The following is an 8,408-nucleotide window of genomic DNA, read 5'->3' as shown; positions in this document are numbered from 1 at the left end:
GGAGGGGGGGGGGGGGGGAAACGTCCCCAGTGACAACCTACGGTACGAGTATTCGTACAGTGATAACCATCTTTTCATCCATTCCCCTTACCGGTAACTTACCCAACTTCGAGGTCACGGCAACTTTGTGCGTTGTTGTGTGGGGTCACAAGTCACGTTGGATATCATAATATCCGTAATCATAATATCATAGATGGATAGAAGCTATTATACAAAACAGGGCTATGATACAACTACTCGTATATATAGTTAGGTTATCCAACTTTCATTTTTTTTCATTTTTTCATTTTACCGGACGGACAAGAAGGCAAAGTTTCAGCCAGATCACCGTACTGTACCGCAGCGCTCGCTTCTCCACAATTTTCAAAGGGGATAAAATTCAGCCCGTGGATGGGAAAAGTTTGTCCGCCATGTGCGTATTTACTCGTACTTGTATGATACACTACGGTGCAACCAGTGCATTCATAACTCATGCATCAATTTACTGTACGAGTAACTGTACTGTACAGTACAGTGCATATCATACAATGCATATTTCTCAAACAACTATCATACACAATCCCACAACTCGCCACACCACACACACACACACAAAAGTCCCTACACTTCCTCGGATCCTCGTTACGGTCCATCGCACTTTACCGGTAATTGATTAATTGCAATATCCCCATTTCCAGGCTCGGGTTTGGTTTTTTTTGTTTTTTGTTTTTTTTTTGTCGCACTTTTTATTGGTTGCTTTGACTATACATACCGTCCTGTCCCTTCTTTCCCACAAATAGAATAGAATGGACTTGGGGACTCGGATGATAAAAATAGGAAGGGATTATCATAGATATCGCGGCAAGCACTGCGTGACTCAATTCACCTCAGCCGGATAAGCCAGCGGTGCACAGGTATGATATTTCATCGTCCCTTCGGCTCATCTGCTGGTGCGTGGAAGCAGGAGGGGGAAGTGAGGAAGGAAGGAGAGGCGATGAGGGGGCAGGGCTTTCACGAGCCCGAAAACCAACTCACCCGTTGCGATGCTACAGCTGAGGTTGGTATTGGATCTGTCTGACAGTCTGGATCATTGCGCGGATCGGTGGATGGATGGAATAGACCATGGGAGTCTGGACCCGGGAGGAAGGGGACAAATTCCCTCGGCTGCGTTGTTGCTTGCTTGTCTTGTGTCAATATATATATATATATGTGTGTGTGTGTGTGTGTGTGTTACAATTACAGTACAGTACCCACGATAAAGTGCCATACCAAGTGCATGCGTCTCATGCCCGGGAAAAAGGTAGGATTGATAGACAGAAATGTAGCAACTGGTGGATCACGGGAGGATTCCCACGCTGCCGGTATTCCACGTTACGACTTCCTACGACAGCGCTACTGCACACTGTACTTGAGTGGGGTGGGGGAGCGATCCATGGCCATGACAGGTATAAAAAAATGAAGAAGAAAAGTGAACATTGAGACCTGCAGGAGTCGAGAAGTGGATGGGATACTCGTACTCCTATGATGCACGCCCACTACCCCTTGCTACTTCAGAATGCTGGGATTAGAGCGCAGCACTCGTACTCGATCAGCAAAACAAATGGAAGAGAGGACCAGAGAGAAGTTCTATTCGGGGGAAAAACGAAAAGAAATAAACAAGGATCGGAGTGCGGTCCGGAGGCATTGACAAGGAAAGTGCCGGTAAGGGCAAGACGCTACGCAATGATGTTAGTAAAAAAAGAAAAAATGAGCCCGAATAACGGATGGATCGAGGCGAGTAGATGGGATGGCACGCTGCGCTCATTTACCCCTCCTTCGGGCCGCTTCACTACGGGTGCAATAAGCTGGACACCTTGCTGCGCAGTGATACAGAGCACCGAAGATAAGCGGGGCAGAGCAGAAGAGCATCATACCTTCACGCCCCCTGTTCTTGTGAAAAAAAAGGGAATGAGAATGGGAATGGGAAAAAAGAGGGGATAATAGGCCTGAAACAAGAGGTGAATGATACAGGTACAGTGGATGAATGGCGGAGCACGCTCCATTCCGCAGCAATGCAGGATCACATACAGGTAGAGTGTGCTGAAGTACTATACGAGTACGAGTACAGTACAGTACTGTACAGTACACGAGCACTCGCCTACTATCATCCCCTACCGGTAGCTGCGCGTCCTGATGTCAAATTATTTTGCGGTAACCATGCGACGCGCGTTTCCTTTTACATCCTGCGAGTGACTCCCCACCTTCTGCAACAGCAATTTGCGTCTACAGACTCGAACCGTAATCGGCAAAGACATATCCATCGATCCCCTCATTTGTGTTGGCTGAACCACGGTCCAGACCGCCTCCTACCTGAGATGGTAACAACGCCATCTACGAGTACTGTATAGTACAATATTCAACTGCGGTAAACTCTCGGCAGACCTCGGCCATACCTCTTCGAGCCAAGTACCGGCACAGCACCCTAAGATCCCGTGAAGGGATAGTATCATAAGAATGCCCTCTCATTTAATCCTCATTTGACCATAGTCTGCCAAGGTGCATCGCTTGTTTTAGAAGGTGGGGGAGGTAGGGTCTGTGCGTAAGGTAAGTAGACACCTTAAGTTGGCTCGCAGTTCTAATTGCCTGTACGAGAGTACTCGAGTAGTCAGTTGCGTCCCCCAGCCGAAGATGCCAGGGGGCGGATGACGCTCTGCTGTGGCATCAGAGGAATATGTAGGTCTAATCAGGGTATGTCCTGTCAAATTGAACTCCCCGATCATCCGGCTGATCATATGGACTCGTTAGGGGGTAATAGGGGGTTCAGTCAGCATCCTGGCCTTTTGTGATTAGAATGAAAAAAAAAGACATTTTCGGTTGTCATTTGCCTGATAACAAGTAATGATGAGTCAGCAAAGGAGATGGCGCGGCAACGGATTGTCAACCGGATCTACAAGTACCGTACTTTACAAGGTGCGCAACACATCATAACCTACCAAATACCAGACAGACCACGCCAGGTAAAGCCCCGTAGAAGGGCAGAATAAAAGCTCCATTATTTAACTCGATTTGGTCCAGTATTGGGTAAGTTATGCTATCTTGCACACCCTGTATATCTGGTCGACACTTGTCTGTTGTCGCACCATATGATATTCCATTGACCAAGGGTGATATGCATTCAGTCGATTGGACTGGTACAGTACGATCGTGGGAACGAATACGTAGGATATGAAATTATGCGGGAAGCAGAAATAGCCTTTCTTTTTCTTCCCCCCGTACGCTGACGTGTGAGTGGTGCTGTGCTTGTGCCATCGATGGTTTTGAGGTGGATTAGCAGCTGGCAGCAGAACAGTAGCTATTACTCAGTGGTCCAGATAAAATGCTCATAGCAAAATTAGTGCAGAGTTGGCAGTTATTTCCCGATTTCAAACACTTTATCCCGTTGAGTTCATTCCTGAACCCTTTCTCATAGATATATATATATATACTGGTGTATATAAATATGAATGTATGTGTATATATATACTCGAGTATATAAATATGCACGCATGTTTTTATACCGCCCCAGGTGGCGGTATCGGTAGAATCCGTCGCGGAAAAACACGGGACCTGTCAAATCCTCAACCGAGCACCATCGCCAAGTACCGGTACTCAAGCGCCCGTGCAGGCAAGGATTCAAAGGTTCCGTATTCCTTTCTGTTCGGGACCGGAAAGATTTACGAAATGGCTGGGACCCGCCGCCGCCACGTAAACCCACCAGCATTGTTCCACTCTGGAGTCCGTCGTGGGGAAGCCAAGTCCCACCGAATGAATCCTATACTGCATGATATGCAACCACCACAAGTATCCGAGTTTGACAATAGCTTGTTCCGAGCCTTATCAGATTTAGTTTTTGTTCATCCCTTTCTTTTGTTTTTCGGCCTTTTATTTGGGTCTTTTTGTCTAGTGTGTATCCTTCCTTCCCTTGTGGAACGGTTATGCCCTAGGGGTCACGAATAACAAGGGGGTGGTCAAGGAGTTTCCAGCGAGTAAGAGGCAAGCCCCCAAGAATGGTGTGAACGTCTGTACTATGCCGGCATGGGGTGAAAAGGGTACGGGCCTGGGCTGGGATGTCCCCAACCGTTTACCCAATCCGTTCTCGCAGATTGGGGGGGGGGGTTTGGGAAGGCAGGCAAAAAAAGTGAATTCGTCAAAGCAGGGCAACGAAGAAGGAAAAAGAAAAGAAAAAGAAAGCCTGCTGCTTATCCCGTTCTTCACCCGTCGGTTTTCCTTGTGCCCAAGTTGAAGGCTGTAGGAAGTGCTTTTCCCGAAATCATAGCACTGATTCAGTTAACAAAAGGAACAAACAAAAAACACCGGGCGGTGTCGGCAGGGTCGGTCGATCGTGGGCGGCGGCGGCTGCTAGCCTGTTTAATCAGGTAAGGCAGATTAGTTAGAGTAGCATCCAATTACATCAACTCATTCAGCACAAACCTGGGGAGAGGAGGAAAAACCCCGGGCGCAACAAAGTGGACGGGTAAAATGCAACATGACGTCGGTCGCAGCTGGATGCATCCAAACATGCATCTAGTTGCCAGGCAACGCCGTGTCACCATTCTAGGTGAACTTCTCGACCCTCCTCCCTCTCTCGTGGTAGAAAGCCCGGTGGGTTATGGCATGTATGATACTGTAAATTAGCAGGGAACCATACTGTACCACACCAGCTAGTAGAATGTTCTTTCCTTTCCCTTCTTTCTTGCCCAGGGTGGTGTATATGTTTAGCACGGGATAGGACGAGTAGAACCTTCCCCTGCTCTTCCCACATTGCCCCCCCCCCCGCGCCCGAGAAAAATCTCTGCCAGGAGGGAAGATGTGTAATTTCCTGTATGTGGGCCGTGTGCGCTCCCACCCTGACTTGTGGTGATGGTGAAGGTGTTGCGTCGTATGCTGGTTGGATGATGTTATGTTTTGTTTTGTCGGGGGGGGGGTATTGGATTGTGGGATTTCCGCGGCGAGTTGGTTGAAACGATAGTGGGGTGTAGTGGTGTGCGAAAGCTTATTGGGCATGATCTTGTGGGGTAAGTTGCCACCGGTGCACTGCAGTAGACTTACCGCACAATTGCTTGTACGAGTATGGCTCGGAGGGAAAATGGTAGGTCAATCCTCCGACGTCGCTTGCAAATCGCGAGTCGGAGGAAAGCTTACCGGTAAATCATGATGGCCGGTCACTCGAGGAGCTGATTGGCCACACGCAGTGAACTTACTATTTTGTGACGGTATATGATGAGAACAATATGATACGCCAGTAACAACTAACTTTCCAAGGAAACACGCACAAAACAGATTCCTCTCTACTCGAGTAATTATCCATTAAACCTCTCTTGCCGATTGGACGAGGATCCTTCAATCCTGGAGACAGGGATTAGGTCTAACCCGGACTAGCAACGGCAAAACCTGAGTTACAAACCGAGAACTAATACGGCAAGTCAAATGAGTTTTGTGTATGATAGGAACAAATGAACGTTATCCTCACAAGAGATCCCACTTTTCTTTTTCCCACTTTTCTCCTGCCCCCTTCCGCCCAATCGCCTTGAGGCGAGGGCGCGGGGGTTGCTCACGGCGTATAGTGCAATATTCGTCGTTGGAAATGGAATGACGTGTGGCCATCATCCCGGTGAGTTGGAGGGAGGGAGCCGGGAGGGTAACGTGAATGCTCAAGGAAGCAACTTTTTCATGGGCCTATGATACCTAAAGGAGATAGATACCCTTCCCATGGACCTAAGATACAACCCGTGATGCAGTAGGCCTGTCCTCTCCATGCCCAACCGATTCCGCAGTTATCTACAAGACTCAATCACTTCCTTACGGAAGCACAGCACGTAACCACCGGTCGAACGAGTGGACGGAGGCAGTGTTGTATGCAAATCTATTTTTTTTTCTTTTTCCCCTGATACCACAGTTTAGCATAGGTAGGAAATAATCGTCGTAGTAAACAAGTCAGTGACCCCCCACCTAAAGGGGCAATATATACAAGGGCTCCCTTTCTGCTCGACCGGCCGAATGTGGAGGCGCGGGGGCGCCCTAGTATTCAAGGCAATATCCCCCCCCGGGTGTGCGTATATGCCTGGCAGCGATGATTTGTAGGTTGGTGCTCAGGCGGGGGGAGGGAGGGAGGGAGGTGGGTGGTAGGGTTTCTGGGGTCAGAGCAAGGGACATTACGGGAATATCGGTCACAGCGAAGATGTCAATCCTCCGCACAACGTTGCGACCGGGGTTAGAGGAACTCATCGAGAACTGGGCTTGAGGTTCTTTAGCGCCTGATCATTGCTCGCAGGTTCTATTGGAGCATCACATACCTTAGGTGCGATCACGAATTCAATTGACGGACGGATGGGTGAAAGGATGGTGGGGGGCATCCTGGGGTCAGCTAGAGGATAAGTTATAGGTCCAGGGAGCGACAATGTGGTACTTGTATGGTACCGTGTGTATGGGTAGAAGGCGGTGAAGCAATATCTGCAGTCATTTCCGCCAGCTCCTCAGCACCTGTATGGGGCTGTGGCGGCTATTCCAAAAAGGGTGCCAGTTCTTGGCGTGGAGTAAAGGGCAACTTGACTTTGAGGAAGTGAGAAAAGTATTTAAATCGTTTGCAGGGGTATACTGTATGTATAATGTACAATCGCATCCCATCGATGCAATCGGGAAAGAAAGAAATCCAGTTTTGAACACCTTTTTACAGGGTAGAATTGCTCGCTTAAAAAGGGTAGTCTCTTCGCTTAACCCCTGAGTAGTGTCTGCCAAGAGGATATTTATTCTTCTGGGGGTGTGCAATGTTAACTGACATCTTGGTGCGGGCCTAGGCCAAAAACTGCATGAGATGGGTATATTACTTGTAGTCATATACCCCTGCAATAGATTTTTTGTATTTTTAAACCCTCTTCTCGAAGGAAAGGGTACTCGTGATATGAGCCTCCAGCGTATATTACCGCATAACTGCTCCGGGGCCTGACAACCCCACACTTCATTTCAATTTATGTTCCGCAGTTTGCTCCCTGCAGCAATAGCGCGGCTGACAAAGGTTCGCTCGGCAGGTACAGTACGAGTAGTAGTACTAGTACATGGATTGATTACCTTCAAAGCTGCTTGGGACGGTAAGTCAGAGCGAAAGATTGTGCTCGTTGGTGCACTTTTCTCAATCGGCGCAGGAGGAAGGCGATGATTGTTGGGGTGGGGAAAGGGGATCGGAAAGGTGACCAATAGGTTGGGAAAACCATGTAATGGCACCCTACTGCTCTTGCACTTGTTGCATGTTAACATGATACCCGACACCTCACGCTACATTTAGTGTTGATACTTGACACTCGTATGGGTCTATCCCAACGGTAGACCAGCTGAGAACGCTTTTTCATTCACCAGGGCAGTAATGACAGGGGTAGAATATTCGAGCCTGATTAGTGTAGCGAGTGAGAGTGCAAACGGCAGATGAACTTTCCCCAAATGGCAGTGTCGCGGGGAGGCAAGCGTGGAAGCTATTGGGAGGTTGGGATATTTGATCTGGCAGTGAGATGAAAGTTATTCCTCAAGCCGTGGGGGTAAATGGCGGACAGGGTCTGCATCAAGGGGATCGGCGACGCCTTGGGGACGGTACAGTTACTGTACTTTCAATCCAGTACTGCCCCACGATGAGGCTGGAACCCTCACAAGTTGTTTAGTTCTCTCTCCGGCAGCGCAGCAGACAAGTTTTTTCTTCTTCTTTTTCGCTGGAATAACGAATAAGATGCGGTGGGTTAACCCGGTCCCAATCTAGCCGCCGAGTTCGGCGCGAGAACCACATATGCGCTTCCCCCCAATCTCCAGAGGGGCGGGGGTATGCGCTCGTAGATTTCATTTAGAGGGATATGCAGGTATGAGTTTGGGCACACAGATGCTACATAGTCTATAGAGCAGGAATGATGTGGAAGGTAAATTATGCGGCCCGCAATTTGTAAAGCAGCGGTATTTCGACGCTGTGCGCCAAGACGGGTATCAACCAATACCAGTGTGTCCGGACACTTTATGAATCGTGGGGAATCGAGGCAATCCCCCCTACACATGTCGTGGGATCGAAGTCGCACGTCTTCTAATGCATCACCACCAGGTAACGCCCGACTTCGATCCGGTAACATAAGTAAGGTGGTTAGCTAACCCCAGGAAGGAGAGGATACCGCCGGATCGTGCTGTATGCACTCCCAACTCAATATCATATCGCATTAATATGGGGTCAAGCACCTTACACTCTGGTGTTTTTTACCTTACTTCTTACAGCAATCCATCCCAGTACATAAGAAAAGAAGAAGAAAATCATCCGGGGGAATACCGACAGGGGTGTTGGTGCCGAGTGCTCGCCTACTTGTACCAGTGGAGGCTGGGTACGATCAACCCGGCCTCTCAGGGTGTAACTCACGGATGCACTTTTTTTTCACTCGCACTCGCGGGGG

The sequence above is a fragment of the Tuber melanosporum genome, assembly GCF_000151645.1.
Source record: "Tuber melanosporum whole genome shotgun sequence assembly, scaffold_158, strain Mel28".
Classification (NCBI taxonomy): Eukaryota; Fungi; Ascomycota; class Pezizomycetes; order Pezizales; family Tuberaceae; genus Tuber; species Tuber melanosporum.
Note: the sequence above shows the minus strand (reverse complement) of the source record.